Source organism: Anser anser (genome assembly GCF_964211835.1).
Source record: "Anser anser genome assembly, chromosome: 15".
Lineage (NCBI taxonomy): Eukaryota > Metazoa > Chordata > Aves > Anseriformes > Anatidae > Anser > Anser anser.
The window spans coordinates 6,105,136-6,125,110 of NC_139736.1; the positions used below are offsets into that span (position 1 = coordinate 6,105,136).

The 19,975-nt window shown below is 39.4% G+C and overlaps 1 protein-coding gene across 3 annotated transcripts in view; it reads left to right on the forward strand.

The window, feature by feature from the left end:
• Positions 1 to 19,975, forward strand: part of CHLSN (cholesin) — a 133,328-nt gene that overhangs the window by 106,813 nt on the left and 6,540 nt on the right. The gene's annotated exons all lie outside the window — the stretch shown is intronic.

Sequence of the window (19,975 nt, forward strand, 5' to 3'; positions counted from 1 at the left end):
GTCTATGGTTAAAATAGAGAACTACAACAAAGCATTTATAGTACACTACAGACAGAGATCTTGTATAAGCAGGAAGATAGTGTTTATTTTTTCCCCAAACTACAAAATATGCCCTGTCTCTAAGACCTGCAGAAGGCTGGCGTGTTACCAATAGTGGGTTACCACGAGGAATAAAACCAGTGTTGCATCTCTGGCCGTGCTTAAAACTGAAGCATGCAGACTGTCTGAATTGTTACTTACCACTCTCAGTAGGGAGGGAGGAAATTAATTGCATTCCAGGCAGAGGGACATGTGCATTTTTGTTACATAACCCTCAGCATGCAGTGATAGCAAAATGACAATAATATTTTTGATCTGGAAAACAGCTGGAATAGTTCACCACTGTTTTGAACTGCAGACGGATTGACAGTTAGCTTTGAACCATCTGCTCAAGCTATACTGCGGTATGTGTGCTAGTAAGCGATGGATCTAGAGATAATGGTTCTCAGGTTTGGAAAGCAAAGGAACAAGCTGTGGGTTTTTGTTGATATTCTGCTGTTATCTATATGGACCCGTGCCTTGTTAGATGAGAGAATATGAAACTATATTTGAACTAATTTGACTCCAAAGTTTCACTTAACCCATACGAAATTACTTTGAAACAGTATTCCTGCTACATAGTTCAGTAATAGCAGAGTTCAACTGCTAGAGGTATGGCAATAGGTTGTCTGGGATTGGTTCAGCAGCAACTGATCTGAATTCTGTGGACTTACCAGGGATAGTCATAAAATGCTGAAAAACCAAGCGGATATAACCGTAGACAGCATTCTGGCCCCAAATGTCCTGCGACTATCTTGGATCATCTTGGCTCAATCCTTTTACACCTCTGAAGTCTTTTCTACCCAGCAAGATTGGAAAAAGAAACAACTAGATTTAGAGTCATCAGAGAAGGAAATCATAGGAAATCATTATCTGGGGAAAGGAAACTAAAATACAAGCTCTGGAAAACCACTGTAAAAACCCAGAAACTTCAGTGGGTCAAGGATTTCAGTCTGTGTGTTTTTGTAGAGCTACAGGCATGAATAATACGTGGGAGGATAAGGTAATCTTACAGATGCAAGAGCTTAGTATAATTGGAAGTAAACAAAAGGGTGCTGTGGATTTATGTTTTGCCCCACCTATGGTAAAAAACCTTCCATTAAATAAGGGTTACTAAGTGAGGTGGCATCTTAATTCCCTGATGACATGTGAATCTCCTGTAGGACAGGTGGAACTCGAAGTACCATACAGCAATTAAAACTGTCATTTTTATTTCTTAATAGACTATTCACATCATGAAAACACGACTATATGGGGCTTCAACTTTGACAGGAAAATATTTATTTTAATTTTTTTTGTTAACTTGCAAAGAAAAATGCTAGAAAGTGTTCAGTGAAAGAGATGTGTTACACGTAGACTTTTGACATGCAAGGGGAAATTCAACTTGTTTTGTAGGTCATACATATTTGAAGAGCTAGTACTTCCCTTAGAGGACAGAATCATCTTTTCTGGTATGTGGGATGAAATAAAGAGAAATTCTTCAGCAGAGAAATAAATTTCCGTTTCGAGTGGTAACATTAGGGAGAAAGAGCATGACTTTACCTGGAGGAAATAAAACGCATTTAATAGCATCTATTGTTTCCTGGGGGATATTGTTCTTAGAAATCCCTGCTTCTGCAGCAGCTTTGTGTGTTCTGTTTGAAAAGTAACATGGAAGTAGCAGGCAGCCCGCAGCAGCAATGCTGTCGCTGCTGAGGCACTAAGACACCTTTCTAAAGCCATCCCTCGTCCTTTTAGCTGAGAGGAGTTAATGAAGAGAGTGTCGATGAGGGGGTGCTGGGGACAGCCAGGACCATTCCTGGCACTGCGCTGCCTGGCGCCTGGGAGCGCAGCACGCCGGCAGTCGCGGTTGTGCCCGCAGTGATGCTTAGCACAAAGAGCGATGCCAGAGCAAGCCGCGTGCCTGTCCGTGGCAGGGGTACATCCCTGTGTACCCCCAGGTGCTGGGTGGCATTGCCAGCCCAGCCTTTTCAGCTGCTTTCTCGTGAGTGAGAAAAAGGTTTTCAATCCTGGGTGCTCCAGGGGAGGAGGAGGAGGCCACATGGCTCACGGTTCTTTCTCTTTGTGTTGACCTGAAGGAAAAGGAAAAGGGGAGAAAAAAAATTGTCTCTGCTCACCAGTTTTTGTTTCACCATTTCCCTCCATGAGAGAATCTCAGGTGGTTTCCCAGCGCAGTTCCGTCCAACGTGGCGATCACGGTGTGCCTGCAGAAACAGAAAGAAGAGTCTCCCAGCGTCAGATTCTCCAGCTTGCTGGGGACAGCAGGCAGCAAGATCTGAAGACAGAATTAAAAATAGGGTGCTAAAGCAAAAAGGGAGGCAGAAGGGTTATGAAACTGTGAGAAGGAGAAAAGAAAATGTAGAATAATGCTAAAAAAAACACCTGAGTAGTACTGAACAGAAGAGAAGAAAATCATTAAAATTACTGCAGAAGAATAGGAGAAAGCAGGAGTGAAGCAGTGAGTATTAGTGGTTGCATAAACTACACACATTTCTTTCTTTTCCTTTTAATGATGATGTGCCTTTTCTCTTTTATGATGGTAAGTGGTGAATCATGTTTAAAGCCAAGGTTAGAATGTCTCATTACTTTGATTCTTAGAATATATGAAATAAAAATCCCTACTTTTCTAAGCATTACGTGCCTTCAAGTGAAAAGGTGTTGCAATTCATGAGAATGCTAATTAGACTTAATTATAACCCAACTGACCTTCTGTGGTGCTAAAATGTTGGCAGAACTTGTTTGTCTTGGCAAGTCATTCTCTCCTAGAAATGTTTCTATTCTTAAGTTTGGCTCAGGAAGTTCATTGCTATATGTATCTGCACGTACGGTTTTCTCCGTCACCCATTAAAGTAACAGAAATATGAGTAGATGTTACCAAAAGTATGTGGAATTACAAGACTGGTATCTGAAGTAGCAGAAATGGAAAATATCGTTATCTGGATATTGCTGTGAATTACCTAAGCCTTGGAATATTGCGTTCACATTTCAAAAATCCACTGCTACAGTACATTTCTTTTCTCTTTGTAATAATTTATATTCTTCTAGTAATGTGTGTCACCAGAGTGTTTCCCAAACAATGCCAAAAGGCACTGTCTTTTCAGTTTCCTTTGCAGAGCCTACTTTTTTCATCCTTGACTTTAACGTAGGTGCGATTCAGAATGTCAGGCGCTTCTTTAGAAAACAAGAAAATAAAAACAAGAAAAAAAAAAAGAATAATGCAAAGCAAGGGCAAATTACAGAAACACAAAAGTAGAACAGAATTTCCCACTAAGTGGGGAAATAGTCTGACTCTGCAGAACACAATTTTTTTTCCCGATTTTGCTGAGCACAGTGGCTGACTGGTAATACCGCTGAGAGCAGCGTGCGACCCAAGGCAGCTCTTTATCTGCTGGGGTTGCAGAATGGAAGCAGATCCCAGTCCTTGGCCAAACTTTATTAAAAACAGTGCCAAGCATGGGACATTTTTACAGAAAACTTGCCCTTCCTTTAAAGAACACAAATCTCAAGGGCATCGCTGCAAGCATATATATATATAACATGCATGAATTACATAAAGGTGGTACGTTGGTATTTACTCCAAGGTTCCTGCTGGAGCAGGGGCTATCTGGGGAAGGACATGAACAGGCAGCTTACCATTAACTCAGTGCTAGGATCTGGGAAATTTCTGGTTTTTGAAGGACCAACAGAGGCCTGTGCCAGAGTGTAAAGAGGGCAGCAGCACTTGAGAGTTGTGAGCACACGGGAAGGTGGCCCTTCGGGAAATCACAGAGGCATTCATCCAACCGTGCAGGTGACTTGAGAGAGCTCCTGGGCACATACAGCCACACTCGTGAGTGCTGGAAAACAGCTTCTAAGTTTAACATAAATTGAGTGGGCTTGTGTCAGGTTTAGTTTGCTTCGTTGACCCATAAGATGTTTTAAGCTGTTTTTTCTCTCACAGTCTAAGCATTTTTTTAGCCACGGTCAGTGATGATTTTTGATGTGTGGTTCTGAACTTGTTTAAGTCATTCTCCTTGGTGCCAGCCTTAATCTTCATTAATTTCAAACTTGGCCCTGGTGCTGGTGTTTCATGGTGAACATCAATGGCTTAAGCTTTTAGGTATTAAGAGTAACCAATGCACTGGAAATGTAAACATCCAGAGATTGTTTTTTCTCCCTCCAGAGACTGGCTGCTTGGGTTTGACAGCAACTAACACTAACATCTAGTGTCATTTCTCCTTCCTCCACCCTCCTGGGAAGACAACTGCGCACTGTCGGGAAGACATCAGTGGGTGTCTTCTGTACAGTGCCAGATGAATGAAGGCAGAAAGGCACAAATGATGTGTGCTTGAGGCCCTCCCGCTGGGGATGCATAAGACCACTGTTTGTAAGTGAGATCACTTCTTGTTTGGAAGCAGATCTGAAGAAAAATAGTTTGACCTGATTTTTTTCTTTCTTTTCTGTCTTTTTTTTTAATGTTATGTTCAGATCGTATCACATTTAATCAGATTTAAATTTGCTTCTTAATTTTTGGTATAATTCATAGGAGGCTTTGGGTCAGTTAGAATGCTGTTACCATTGGAAGAATGACAGTATTTCTACCCTGCATTAAAAGTCTGTGTACACTAAAATTTTACATTAATATATGGTCCATTTCAAAGCTAATTTCTCTCTCCAACAATTTGCTACTGTTGTAGCTCTGCTAGAAGATATAGACTTGCAATGGGAAATGGTAGATTTTGTATGATCTGTATTGTGTAGGAGGTTGGATTTTCATAATAGTCTCTTTTGATATTAAAACCAATATGGTGTGTATCATGAAAATGAAATGCAAAATCAAATTGCCTCTAATTCTAATGCAAATACTAATGAAAATTTTGGGCAAATTTTCTGTTTTTAATCTTGGGAAGAAAACTATTTGAAACATCTTGAAATTCCAGAATCTGGAATATCAGAATAAATAGAAAGACCCAAACACTCACGCGATTAGGAGAGTTTAAACCACCAGTGGTTTAGGGAAGCATCAATGTCAGTGTATCAGCCTATAGATTCCCTAAATGTTGGCCTGCTCTAGATAACTGCAAGGCTTCACCTGACGTTCCACAAGGCATCAGCAAATTGCTAACGTATCTCTCTGGGCAGATTTTCCTTCTCATTGAATGGTGACTGCCACTGTCCCCAGGATGACGTTACTGGCTTATGTCATGTTGTGAGATGGAATTTGGTGAGCTGTTCTGACACAAACTGTAGCACAGAGGGCAGGAATGTCTCACTGCAAACGCTGTGCCTTAACAGCCAGGACAGAGGATGAGTTTCCTTCATGGCAGGGAGATGCAGTGTACGTAAAGCTCATCAGTTATCTTCAAATTCATAAACTATTGGAGCAGTGATCAAATTATGAATCTCAGTTATCCAGGAGCAAAAGGAGGATGTGAATTTGAGAGAAGCTATTGTAATTAGGAACAGCAACGTTGGCAAATTCCCTTCAAGAGCTGTAGCTTTAAGGTGTCTTGAAAGAGCAATTTTCCCCCAAAGATAAGGGACATTGTGGGGGAGGCTAGTTTTACTTTAATAACTGAAAGGTTATTTTTTAAAGGTTCTGGGGCAAGCATTAAGTATGGATGTAATGAATGTATTCATACATGCTTTTAGTCATTTTGTCACATTCATTAGTTATGTAAGAGACCACGTGAATCCAGGGAGTCAGATAGAGGGTAAATTTGCATTTGGCTGTGTTCTGCGGCTGTTTTTTTGTGAATTTGGGCAGGCACTTGCTACTATCTGGTTTCAAAGGCTTGCACTTCTCCTCATACTATAAAGAACAATGTTTTTGTCCTTGCACTGCTCCAGCTTTCTGTATTGCTTGATTTTTAATTTCTACCTACCTCGAAGTGGTATTCCTCTCTTTGACCTAAATCAGCATGCCTGTAAAACTGAGGGTTGGCCAATTGATGTTAATGGTTGGACAGATTTTTAAAGGGGGTCTCTGTCTCTGTTCATGGCAGAGAAAAGCAGTCTTGTCTTAATAAGAGAGTAGAGTTACCTTATCGTATTCCTACAGTCCTTTGTGTAACTTCAATATTCCATGGCATCTGCCATTCCCTAGCAGCCCCAGTATTGCTCAGAAACCCTACAAAGCTGTCTGCTGCAGTGAAAATGCTTTGCTGTTTTTTAGGGTGCCAATATGCCCACACTATTGCTGGGAGGCAGATGGAAAAGGCACGTTCACTCTCCAGCTGTGGTGCTGCTTAGGGCTGTTCTGCAAATGTATTCAGGCATGCTGCCTTCTGTGGAAGGCAAAGCTTGCTGGTAGGGTATATGAAGCAGAAAAATTACTCTGCTATGTTGGTTATGTTGGACCTGTTACTGAGCACAGTTTCCTAAATCACTGCATTTCCCACATTTTGTAAGTAACTCCTTCCCTTCTTGGTGTGTACATCCTTCTCGTGGCTGCATCGGTTTTCTAAATCTCCCAGCCTCTTCAGTGAAGCGTCTGTAATGCTCTGTCTTTCTCTGGTCCTTCCAGACACCAGCACATTCTCTTGGTCTTTGAACTTTGGTGTCTGTGACCTTTCTGGAAATCCGAGACCTGGACACTAACACACTGTTTCACTGCAGCCTCGTGCGAGCCTCACACAGAGGGAACCAGGAGTCTTGAGTGTGATTCCTTCTGCTGCATGTCACACTGGCTTTGGGTTGTGGGCAACAGTATTGGATTCATCATTGAGCCGTGTCACGTTGTGATTTCACATTTAATTTGCTGCACTTCTCTCCCCAGTTTATTATTCAGTTTGTGCTAATGACAACTGTGGCACAAACACTCCGACTATCACCATAATAAATGTTCACCGACTGTCAGAGGGACAGTGCTTCTTATCCTCCTTCAGCCTGGCTGCAGCAAAGTCAGATACACTACTGTTTCAGAGTTGGATTTATGATACACACTTCCAAATATTAGTGTTCTCATCATCTGATTATTCAAACTATGCATTCAGGGTTCTGTGAATGTCACGTTACACTCTCGGTAATAGCATGCAGCTTTTGCCCGTTTAATCAAGATGTCTGACGGCAGCCTGACTCGGTGATTTTCAGTCCCTCTGATACACTTACGGACTTCTGAACTCACTTTTCTGTGTCCTGGTGGCAAGTGATACGCAGAACTGTGCTGGAGGCCTGCCAGTGTTTTTCTAACCCCCACATGACATCCACAGGATGTCATACTGCACAGGAATTGCTTTTAAAGCATTATTCACTTCTCGGTGGTTTGGCTGTTTTTTATGATCCCAGTACAACAATTTTGCAGCTTTGGAAGAAGCATGTTAACATCTACCTTCTAATTCAATGAGTTCATGTGGATTTCTGTTCTTACATATGTCTTGTCTCTTCTTCCACCTCTAAATATTGCAGCTTTCTGGGCTGAATGATCCAGGCTTTGCCTGAAGAAGGGCACACCAAAGCAGGAAGGAGGGCAATACCTGGTCTGTAGTGCTGCCGTGCCAGGCCAACTTTGCAGTGCAGGTTAGTAAAGAGATGCCTGTACTTGCTCTGAAGAGAGGAAGGTGCCTGCATGACTCTGTGCTGTGCAGAAATGCTGACTTGGGTCTGGAAGCTGAATAACCAGGTTAACACTCAGATAAACCTGAATTAGGAAGCCCTGCCTCTCAAGAAATGAGCCCAGGCACTGCACAGAGCTTCTGGTTAAGCCATCTCCAAGGCCAGAGCAGGCACTGAGGCTTCTGTAGTTACTGAAGATGAACTTGTCAGTTAAAGCTAATTCTGACAAATAATATTGTTTACTACTTAATTCTAGAAACAGCCACCAAATCTAAGAACAAAAGGCATCTTTAAATAACGTAGATCCGGTCTTAGCTATTCTTACCAAGAGTTTCTGTAGAGAAAAAAAGAAGAACCATGGGAATACATTCTGCGTATCAGTAATATTATCCTGGAAATGTTCCAGGTAGGCAGAACTACATTTTTTGTAATTTCCGTTGTTTCTAGCAAGTCCCCTCCATATTGATGTATCAAGTTTTGAAGAACCTAGTTACCTACCAATATTTTTGGATGTATTTTGCTGTTTCTAGCTTGCTGATTTAGCAACCCTGCTTTCTAGAGACAAAACAGATGATTTAAGATTCTGAAATGTCAGGTTTTAAGGCTTCTAAGCTATAAGTAGAAGTTCTTAGATACTGAAGATGTTTATGCAGTATTTCCAACTCATTCAAAAGGAGGAAATACTAGAAACATCAACCACTGTGTGGTTCTCCAGCAAATAAGTAGATGCTCATGATGACACTCAACCGAGCTTTGGAAAAGCTGCCAGACTCATACGACTTTCCCTGCACAAAACCTCTTATGTGTTAGCCATTAGTATTGTTCCAAATAAACTTCCCTACATCTTAAACAGGGAATAGATTTGGTGTAGCTTTCTGACTGATTTGCTTCGCACCTATGTATGGCTTAAGAGGAGAAAGCAAGAGAGAAAGTTCATGTCCTTGCTAAAATTCTGGCCATCGGTGGCTCTTATATCTTGCTAAATCTGCTCATCGTTCTATTTAGTTTATGGCAGAGGCAGGAGATTTCTTGTTGTAAATTTCATACCCATAAATGGTCACTAAATTTTACAAAAAGGGAAAAATACATTAAGAAACTGTAATCCTGCTTTATGGCTCCAAATAAAATCACTCATCTTTCCAAATCTTTAATTTTATTGAAGGTCACAAGTGCATATCTCAAAGCATATTTCAGTAAAAGCTGTGGAGTGATTTACTTTGAAACCTTCTGTCTCTTTTTTTTTTTCCATTTTTTTCAGTGTGAAAGAAAGCTGTCAAAATATTCAGTTGGGCATTTGGTTCATACATTCTCATGGGGAAAATATATATTTAATAGCATCATTAGCATGAATTTGCAAATCCTTTCATTTGACATCTATCTTCTACAGGATCAGCTGAAAACAATGTTATTAACTAATGGTACCCATCTTTGTTGAGATTTTTATTTTTGTTTTTAAAAAGTTTTCTCTGTCTTTTATGGGTCACAGTAATGGTAATTTGCTTTTCCACAGTACCTTTAGTGATAGTGTATCATTACTATAATTTGACAAAATAAATGAAAAATACTTTGATGCTAATTTATTCACTCCTGTTTTGACAGCTTTTGAGAAATTGTTACATTATCCCTTTTTTCAGATGGCTCAATTAAACTGTGATCAAGTTTGTGACTTACCAAAGTCCTTGTACTATTCAAAGGTTTCCTTTCAAGCGACACGAAAGAAATGAGGCATAATTTTCTTCTCAGCTGAAGAGTCTCTGTTTTTTTTGGTCCTGTACCAATGTCTGATCTCCACAGACCTGTAAGATTTTTCTCAGTTCCATATTTTGAAAGAAGATCTTGCATAGATTTTTTTTTTCTATGGTGTTCTCTTGAGATATTTCTAAAGGCCATTAGTGTCTGTACTGATTTCTGGGTGAGCATGCAATATATGGATTAATATTCCAAACCCTTCTAGCAGCTCTGAGAGAGCTTTCTGTCTTCTGTGTTGGGGGCTACTTGAAATTGCAAGAGAATTAGGACAGGAATGCTTTTTGTTTTGATCCATGCTTGACAGCAGTACTTGCATCCACTCAGTACCTTTCATAGGATGCTAATTCTAACATTAACCTGACCTTAACGATGTACGGCTGTCCACACAGTCCTTTCTTGTACTGCTGCAAGTGACCAGAGCAGCTTTGTTCCTCTTTATTGCTTTTGATAAAATGAGGAACAAAAATCCCAGAGTTAGCCAGCTGGAGGTTACAGACAACACTTTCATTCTCAGTCACATATATAAGATTTTCCTCCCATATACCTGAGATCTTGTATCAAACGAGATGATGGCTCTAAAGATAACTTGTTCTCACCTGCCTGAGGAGGCTTGCCATTCGTTCTGGATGAATTGATTTTTTCCAAAGTTATGTTTACTTTTATTTGCATTTTTTTCAGTAGGCTTTTTAAGACTCCTGATAAATTTTCTCAAATATGTTGCAATAGCTATAAATTGTATTAGCAGTAATTAGGTATCGTTCTGTGAAGTGCTTCCTCAGATGGGGAAAACTAGATTATGCGTGTTAAGCCCATAAATACTGGGGTAAAATATTTAAGTTTTTTTTGCCTGATTCTCTTTCCTGTAAGATAACTTCTTTTTTTCCAAACCTAATTAAGAAAATGTAATGCATCCTTTCTTAATGACTCTCATTTCCAGTAAAATAAAATTTAGTATAAATGAATTTTCTTAACAGTTTATTAAATGTAGTCATTAGATATTTCTCGTTGAGATCCAGCTTTCTTCTGTGCATAGTATTATACAAAAGAGGATGCATCTAATTAAATAATTAAGCAGCTTTAATATATTATTTCATCTGAAATGACTTCTTGTAACCTTGTAAGATACATTAGGGAGATTCAGAAGCAGAAGTCTATAATAACAAGCTAGTCTACTTAAGGATGTAACCCCGACAGTATCTAGATCCCTGCATTTCTCACTGGAGTTGAGAGCTCAGCACTTCACACAAGCACTTTGACCTCTTTCATTCGTCGTCAGGAAAGCTTGTGTGCTTTTCTGGTCAAATGAAAACAGAATAATTAAAACGACCCATTTCACATGTAAGTATTACAATAAGCTATCCATTGATATTTTGAAACCAAAAGCAGATTGCAGAGCTTATTTACTTTATGTGAAAGAAATGCTTTTGCGGCGTGTGTTCGTTCAAGGAACTCTTTCCTCCCAGCCTTTGCAGACCGCTCTCCCCTGGCCTCCAGCCCCTCGCCCTCACGCCTTGCTCCGAGCCAGGGCACTCATCCTTAGCCCATCTTCTGGATTCAGGAAAGGGCCTTCTCTGCTCACCCGCCTTCTTCCATTCAGACAGCGCTCTTGACGTGGCAGAAAGGCAAAGGGGAGGTTGTATGTTTTCTCTGCCTCATAAAATTTAAATCTAGGAGAATTAACACTGCTGCTCACTTCCTCCAACACATTTAAACTATTCATCCAATGCCCAGCTACTCAAAATAGCGGAGAGTAGTTTTGTAGCTCTAGGGAATCAATTTGGCTAGTCAGCCAAAGCCAAAATTAAAATTTAAAATGCAGTTGGCAATGATTATTAATCAATTAGCTCCAGGGAGCCATCAAAGCTTTCCAACCAGAGTTAGAATAACAAGCAATATTTTTAAAATAATAAAACTGGATCCTTAATAAAACTTGTCTCCTCCTTCACACATTTATTAATATGATGGTGCCCAAAAAGGTATCAGTAATTACTTTTATACGAATAAAATTGAATTGGAATGAGAGCCATCTGCAGGAAGCAGTAATTGGCAGATCAGTTTCTCTAAGCGTAGATTACTTAAAATCTTAGTAACGCAAAGCACATCACAGGATATTGGAAGAGGAGAATCTCGTACTGTCCTGAATACCATAGTGCACTGGCAGATTTTGCTATGCAGTGAGAGATAGCTGAGCAGTTCAGCTAAGTCAAGGAAATCCGAGTGGACTGTCAGCTACTGTACACTTCTGGGTTGATTTCAGTATTTTTGTTGGCTTGTTATTTTTTAGAACTCCTCTGCAAAAAGAAAAGTAAATCATTCTGTAAGGTGCTCGTTGCATCTTGTGAAGTTCAAATGGCCAGGGGTCTGCAGCACGCTCTCCTTCTGCCTCTGCCAGCTGTAAGACGTCTGATCTGGATGCAAAAATGACAGATGGTTGACAGGTCTTTTTTTTTATTATTATTTTTCATGCTTCTGTATATACTCTTGCTGTTGGTCCAGAGTAACCCCACCTCTGGATGCCTCTCAGGTTCACTGTAAAAGCCACCTATGTGGTGGGTTATTTGAAGAGGGCTAGATGAGAATCCAACAATCCAATATTTCTTCTGTATGCTTACAGAATACTGTCACCAGCAAGGGGCAGTGCCGTAGAAAAGGTGAGGGTCCCATGCTACAACAGAGGCTTGAGGTTTGGTTTCCCCTTCAGGAGACTTTCCTCCTTCCCTAGAGGCTTAAGCTAGATCCTGTGGGCAGCACAACGTCTGGGGTTGATTTGAGGCCAGCTATGCGTTGACATGAGTGAGGATGAGGGGAAGCCCTGTCAGGAAGTCTGCAGAGGCAGGATTTGGATCCTGTGGGGGGGAAAGGAGGCCAGCTGTGTCCCTGCGACGGGGCTGGCCTGGATGCTGAGAGTCAGGAAGCATTTGCACGGTGCTGGGACGTAGCGCAGGTAGGCCTTTGGCTCACAGACATCACGATAGCGGTGAGAGCACATTTTTTTTTCCTATTAGAGTCAGGTGTTACTCTGAAGCTTGGAACTCCATGCAGAAGAGCACTTCTGATTTTGTTGGCTATGGAAATCCATTATGTCCTTGCTGAGGTACAAACAGCACAGAAACACCCAAGGTAAGGACATCTGGTTAAAAAAAAAAAAACAACATATTTCCAGAAGCGCTTTGCTGCTGGAAAGACACTTTCAACTCAATATATTGAACAATAAATTGGCACCTTAGTATCCTGGACGCTTCAAAGTAAAATCCATCAGCCAACACCTTCAGTACTGAAATCCTTCTCCAAGCGGCCATTTCCTCATCCCTCCTCAAAAACTTCCACTGATAAATTTTCACACAAAGGTGGTTTCTCTTCCAATATTTTCTTTCAGAATCACTGTGTGGAAAACCATAATTCTTTATAATTCTTGTGTTTTCTTCTTAAAAGCAGAAAGTAATTTTTTTTTAGTCATGGATTGCTTTTCTGTTAAGTGAGATAGGCCCTAAAAATTATGCAGACTTTTATTATCATATTGTTAAATATTTGACTTTGCTTAGCAGCTTTTTATAGCTTTTCTAGTTCTTTCATTAATACTGTGATATTGTAAGTATAATAATTATAATTATGACCCAGCACTGCTGAAACTACAGATTTTTTTTGCATTGACAGAGCATGATTGTATATTAATGCTCTGCTAGCTGTATACACATGACTACATGTTACTGTTGTAGATTGTGGCACTGAACAATAAAATCAAATCTTCTACATGTAGCTTTAAAGGACTTGGATTGCTCATTCCTGTGAGCAGTAAAATCCAGTGATTATTCACTCTAGCTGAGAGCCACCACAGAACTTAGTCTTCTCCCAGGAACATGGAGTTATAGTGATTTCAGCCTGGTTTCAAGCTGTATGCTCTTGAAATCCCTCCTTTGATCACATTCATAGATACTTGGATTTCTCCTTCAAAAAAACACTATGTGATACTCTTACCCAGCACAGCACTTAAAAGCATAAAGATATGTAGATTTTAAATCTTGAAATGGACAAATCCAGGAAGACAGAAATGATGGTCTTGGATATTTGAGTGCCTGAAATCAGATGAAATGTTTCAATTTTAAGATTTTTTTTCATTTGTTATTAATTGTTTGATCACTTATATTATTGTTTTCTTCTCTGAGATGCTAGGATGGAGTTTTAAAATCTGTCATAAGATTTAAAAAGGGGAAAAAAAGAGAAAAAAGCCAATGTAACTAAGGTTGAATCCATGCCCTGGCAGGGGTATTCTGTACCACAGCTGGGCATTGTGTGGTACAGTGGTAAGACAGAAGAGAACTGACCTTATTCATTTTTTCCTGGGTCTGGTAGCATATCCCTCATCAGAAGGCATTTATATAAATGGATTGTTGCCAACCTTTGAAAATGATTTTACTTGCAGCTGGCTTCTTATATGGTTTTTATACAGACTTTGAGGCCCTCTATCTCCTCGTACCCCCCAGGATGTTTCTCATGGGAGGGAGGGAGGCAAAACAGTTGTTTCCATTCATCCTTTCCCTTGATTCCGATCTGGACATCAGTGTGACCAGAATTAAGTGCAAGAAAAGATGGACATCTGGAGAGGAGATGGGGCTTGAGCACAATATTAGGATAGCATTTAGTAGCATATTATATTCCTTGCAGGAGCTGAATAGATTGACTGTGAAGGGATTTTCAATTCTTTTTTCTTCTTCTGTGATAATTCAATTCCTACTTTGTCATCTTTTTAGAAAAGTATGTAAAATAAAAAGTATATTTGGCATAATAATATATTAGCATTACCTTTGGTCTTTCAAGCCCACTGCTTTCAATCCTCTGTGCTACTACTGGAAACAACAGAAAGTTGTCAACCTGTCATTAATACTATATGCAATTTTGCTCCAGACAGGTGAATACAGATATCAGCAACTAAATAATATACTAGAAAAGGAATTAAAAAAAAAAAAAAAAAAGGATTTTTTTTCCCAGTGGGATGTTGGTGGCAGCTGCAGGTAGGTTGGCGTCTATGAAAAGCTGACAAGTTGAATCACAGTTGAGATGTGCTGCATATATTGTAACATATATACATGAGGTATGAGCTCTGCAGATGACCTGCGTTATGATTTTGAGGCATTGTTAGAACTTTCTGTGTCAGCTTTCCTTTCCACGTATCATCTGTCTCATCTGTTTATGCTCTGAGCTCTTCAAGGCAATGTCTCATGTTGTGTTTGAACAGTGCCTATAGTGGGGGAGGAAGGGGGTTTCTATCTTGGATGAAGCTTCAGGATGCAAACATAATATAAAATGTTACAAATAATGGCAAGTGATAAAAGTACGTATAATAAAAGATACGCTGTGATAAACATTTTATGTAGATTTAATCAAAGTTTTGCTCTAAGGCACAAAGGCTCTTCCCTTTTGCTTTATAAATACTTTTTAAGGAAGTTCTGTGACCTATGTAATTTGCTGCACAGATACAATCTGTCTTTATATTGGACATCAGGACAAAAATGAGATATTAAAAAGAAAGTTTCTTTCTTTCTTCCTGTATGTGTGATTCCTAAACTAAAAATAAAAATTAAAAATAAAGCTTTTCCTCTCCCCCCCCCCCTCTTTTCACAAGTCTTTAGTCATTATGCTACGTATAAACCAGATGGACGAATATATTAAAAATTGTTTTTAAACCACAGATTGAGAAAGGGTGCCAGGATTTTCTACCAAAAATGTGGCACTGATTCTAAAATCTGTTGACAATTTTAGAGAGTTTCTTCTGGCGAAAGAGCTTTATTAGTGTCTCCTCTCTTCCAGGAAAATAAGAAAAACCTTTATCTAAGTCATAAGTTAATTAGCTTCTAAGCTATAATCGAGAGTCTCAGTATAAATATATTCATTTTCCTAGGAATGGGAGTTGGGACCTAACAGAATCATCCATAATATGAGAAAAACACAGTTTAAAATAAAGGCTATGACGCTTTCTTGCGTCTGTGCTTGAGTCCTGCCAAAGATTAGTGTGTCAAAAATTTTAATTACAGCCATTCCAGTCAAGTCTTTGAAAATCTATTTAGAATTTAAATTTCGGTTATTTTTCCCAAATGAGGAAAATCAGCACCACATGCACTTGAAATGAGGTTTCCCCTTATCTTGCATAAAATGTTGGCGCATACCGCAAGCCAGCTTTCTCGGCATGCGGAGCGTAGGGTTTCCAGAGCATCTCAAGTCCTTGTGATCACTTTCTGACAGTGCTGCTTTTGGTAATTGCAGATATACGGGTTTGGAGTTGACAGTGAAAGAAACTCAAAACCTACTTTTTTTGAAAGTAAATTTGTTTCAAATGCCCTCAGAGAATTAGAAGAAATTCTGAATACCTGTGATAAAAATAAACACCTTAACATTTCCCTTTAAATAATTGTATGTGTTATGACTGGACAGAAAATTATTATTCCTACTTCGCTATAGGCACTATAGGGCATATATAAAACTTCCACCCACATCCATATGTATTTTATATATCCATATAAAACCTCCATCCATAAAATGGCTCTTCTCCCATGAGAATGACATTTTGCCAAACTTCTGCTCCCTCCACAGTGCTTCCAGCAATTCCAAGGAGCCTCTTTGGGGAGCCAGGCTCCTGTGCTCACCCGTTGGCCACACGTAGCATTACAGTCACCCCAAAATGACCTGATAACACTATTCAGTTTCCACATTCTGCTGTATAAGGGCATTTTTCTTGCCTTAAATGTAAGTGCATGGCACGTTAAAAAGTTACCGCTATTGTATCTATTGCGTTGTGAAATACTAGAGCAAACCGTTTGAGTGCCAAGTGCTGCAGCAAGACTTTAAATATCGTTAAGTGAGTTTTTTAGAGTGTGGTTGCTCTTTATTGAGGAAGCACCTGTTACGCACATTTACGGACAGGGCACTGAGGGCAGGAATTAGGCCTCCTGCACCCTTTGCGGAGTGCTTTCACTTGGGGGGACGTTCCGGGCAGAAGGCGTGCTGGGCACTCAGTGGCATGAGTTGGAGCAGGAGATGTAGATGAGTGTAGGTGTCCTTGCATTTGCCACCCAGCAGTATTCTCCTGCCTTCTGGAGGGTTATTGGCAGGCATGTCTTTCGTTTTTGGTTTTTGAGACTTGTCTCCAACCCAGTGATCTTTCCAGTTAAATGAGTAAAACTCTCGGTTCTCATCACAGTGCTTTTCTGCACGTAGGAGATTATTTAACAGTCATGACAGCTTGGTAGTATTTTGTCCTGGCCAGTAGTCTAAGCAGATGCATTGTTGTCTTCCTGAATCCAATTTGTAACAATAATGTTTTTTCTTACTGTGTTTCTGGAACCAATTTGACTACTTTCCCTTCCCTTTCTCTGCTAGGACATCCCAGAGAGCGCTCTGCCCTGCCTGCGACCGGTTGTCTTCTCTTTGCCTCCTTATGCTGCCAGTACTCAGAAAATGTCCTTTTTCTGTCACGGTGCTGAGAAGGGATGTGGTTAAGCATTTTAAAGGCAGATAACATCTGCAGTGAGCGGCTGGGAAGGTACAGCTCAGCCATGTTTTGGGAACAGATCTGTATAAGATTAATGTGTAGACTAAAGCTCATTTATGTGATAGACCAGTGAGAATCTTGGGCAGCTTTTCTACATGAGACTCTTGTGCTAAAAAAAAAAAAAAAAAAAAAAAAGAAACAAAACAGAAACCCACATGTAAAGTTCTTTGGGCCATTTCATTCATGTCCTCTGTATCTTCAATTTCAAAGCCATTTAGGAAGAGCATTTGCACAAACATAAAAGTTCTCTTTAACTGAAGTCAACCAATGTGTTTTTTCAATGAGCTAGAGCTCATAAGAAAGATTCAAACATTAACTGTGTAAAGAAGGCAATTAGTGTTTGTACAATATACTGAAAACTAGCCCTAGGCATACTGGAAAAATACATGTTTTAAACATGTATATTTTTCATCCAGTTCCGTAGTTTATATTAGATCTGGACATAGATGCTTCTAAAAGCTACCATATTAATTCAGACTGTGAAAGACATTGTAATGGTCTATAAAAAGTTGGGATTTTTACTATAATGTAGTTGGTCTTACTCTGTATATTTAATCACTCAAGGGAAAATCCTATTCTACTGCTGCAGTGTGTCAAGGAAGCTTATCTACATATAAACAGCAAAAAGAGATCTCTCTTGAGTTACAAAGCTTTAACGTTTGTAGTTTAGAAGTTGAGCATTTCTAAAAATGCACTATTTATGTCATTCCGATAAAAAGAGATACCCCATTCTCTTTGGCACCGAGTGATACTTTCAATAGGTTTTAAAGCTGTCATAGGAATAGGAAAAAACCTGTCATAGTCACAGGAATCAGTGGAAAACTTTTGTTTTTATAACTGTGGAGGGTCCGATTGCAGGGAGCAACTACCACATTATTTGTCTTGAAGATTGTGCATCCATTATCATGAGTGTTTTGGCTACGGTTTGATAGGAAATCAGGTCAGGAGAAGGACCATTTTCCTGAGGGGGGAGAAACAGGAATCGAGACAGCCAAAGAAAGAGTTCCAGTTAGAAACTTGAGGACGTTTTCAGAAAACATGAACACATCCACGGTCTACTAAGGGAAATACAACTTTTATTTCCACACTCGTGTAGCCTTTGTTTCTCATAGGACAAGGTGCAGACCAAAAGAAATGGTTTGGGATGCTCTGGTGCTGTGATGGGCACTAATGTAGTTTCTGTGGTTGATTATTTTAAAGCATTTGTTGTTCTTATTAACTATTACGGTGTATAGAGAGAGAAACCTTTCTAGAAGACTAGCTGAAACTTTTGTTTGTTCCCACAAGAGAACCCACTAGAGTGGAAGTGGGATCTTAGGTGCAAGAGTGTAATGGTTTGCCTTAATATGTAGAAAAGAACATATGGTTTTGGTAGTAGGCTCGTAAGGGCAATTAACCTCATAGTGCACTCATTTGTTAGTCTCAGTTGTTTATAAACTAGGTAATAAAGATATTTTAACATGGTATAGCTTTATAGGAGGTTAGTGGAGTCAGCCTGCATTTTTCAGGTTAGTACCTGTTAGTACTCAGGTGAAGGTACAAGTGACAGAAACATAAAATCAGCAGAGGATAAAATATTCGCTGTTATGTAGTATATCTAACCAGTGCATATAAGTCACAAATGTCTAATACTTTGTATAAAGAAAGAAAAATATGTTAAAGGTTTTCATTAGAAGAGGGGCTGTTTTCACAGGATTCAGTCCCAGATCTGTCATTCAGCTTGTTCTTGTCACCTTGCAAGGATTATAACGTAAACAGTTTCCATGCTCATTTCATGTTAAAAAGAGTGTTAAGCTTGCCTTCTTCATGTTGTACAAATACACAGTGTTTCCCTATAATAGCTTCCATGCTATTGCTCAGGAGGATGAACCTTATAAAAAAAAAAAAGGGTTTCTTTCAACATCAAATACCATCGTTGTCTTTTTTTCTTTTGTTTTAAGGACTGATAGAAATTAACTCACTTCCTGCACAAGTTCCAATTTCTCTGTTAGGAACTACTGATTTGGGAAACAGAGCTTGGGCACAAATAAGCCAGTGACCTGCCCCACCAAGTACCCACAGAAAGGCCCCTTTGCCTTCGTCCTGTCTGCTCGTTGCACTGCAAGTTCCGTATTCTGACAGACGTTATTTTCTACTGGGTACCCTGCTGTGAAGTCAAGGGGTGCCAAAGGTCTTTGCTTGCAGGTGTTTTGGCTTCCAGGTTGGGGGGTATGAGGATGGTATTTTTTTATTTGATTCTACAGCTTCTGACAACCTGCTTTAGGGCGGTCTTCTGCCTGTGTATTGACAGTGTCCCAAAAGAGACCTCTAAATCAGTTCAAATTTGGATTTAATTTTAGTCATGTAGAATATAATATATTGTGGTTATTAATGTTTTGTCTGTCATTTTTCATCTACTGTTATTTGTGTCATTTTTACTTTGTACTTTGGCTACAGAGATTTTTATTGAGTTTAGCTAGCGATAACCCTAATGAGTTGTTGCTGGTTTTTCTTTATCCTGAATTTCTTAAGTCAATAAAACATTTGCGGGGCTGGAAGGGCAGAGGTTTCCAGACTTGCAGTCTTGTTTTTTTCTGTTTCATTGGATTGAGTGAGCAACGTTTTTGCTGGTGCATCATTCCTCGAATATGAGGACTCTTTTGCATTATTAGACTTGACAGTGTTTAAACAATACTAATTCTCATATCCAGCTGGCTTTTCAATTGATTTCTGTGCTCTCTGTTGCTGCGTAAAACAAGCTGGAACATTAAAGACGTCTTACATGCTACCCTCTGGAGACTTGTCTTCCTTTTAGAGAAAAATCAAATAAGTATAAAATTTGCTGGGTTTTCTCCTCTTGTTTTCTGCTGTATCTTTAAATGATGCGTCAGTGTATTGACAAATTTTATAAGAGTTAAGATGCTAATTTAAAAATTGTACATTTAAAAAGCAGTTTTAATTTTATAGTGAGATTTGCTAGATTGCTCATTTGTTTACAGAACTAAGCATGTCTTTCTTCATCGAAAACAAAATATACTACCTTTAAAATTATGTTTAAGATCTACATAAAATTGCCATTTTAACCCAGCTAAA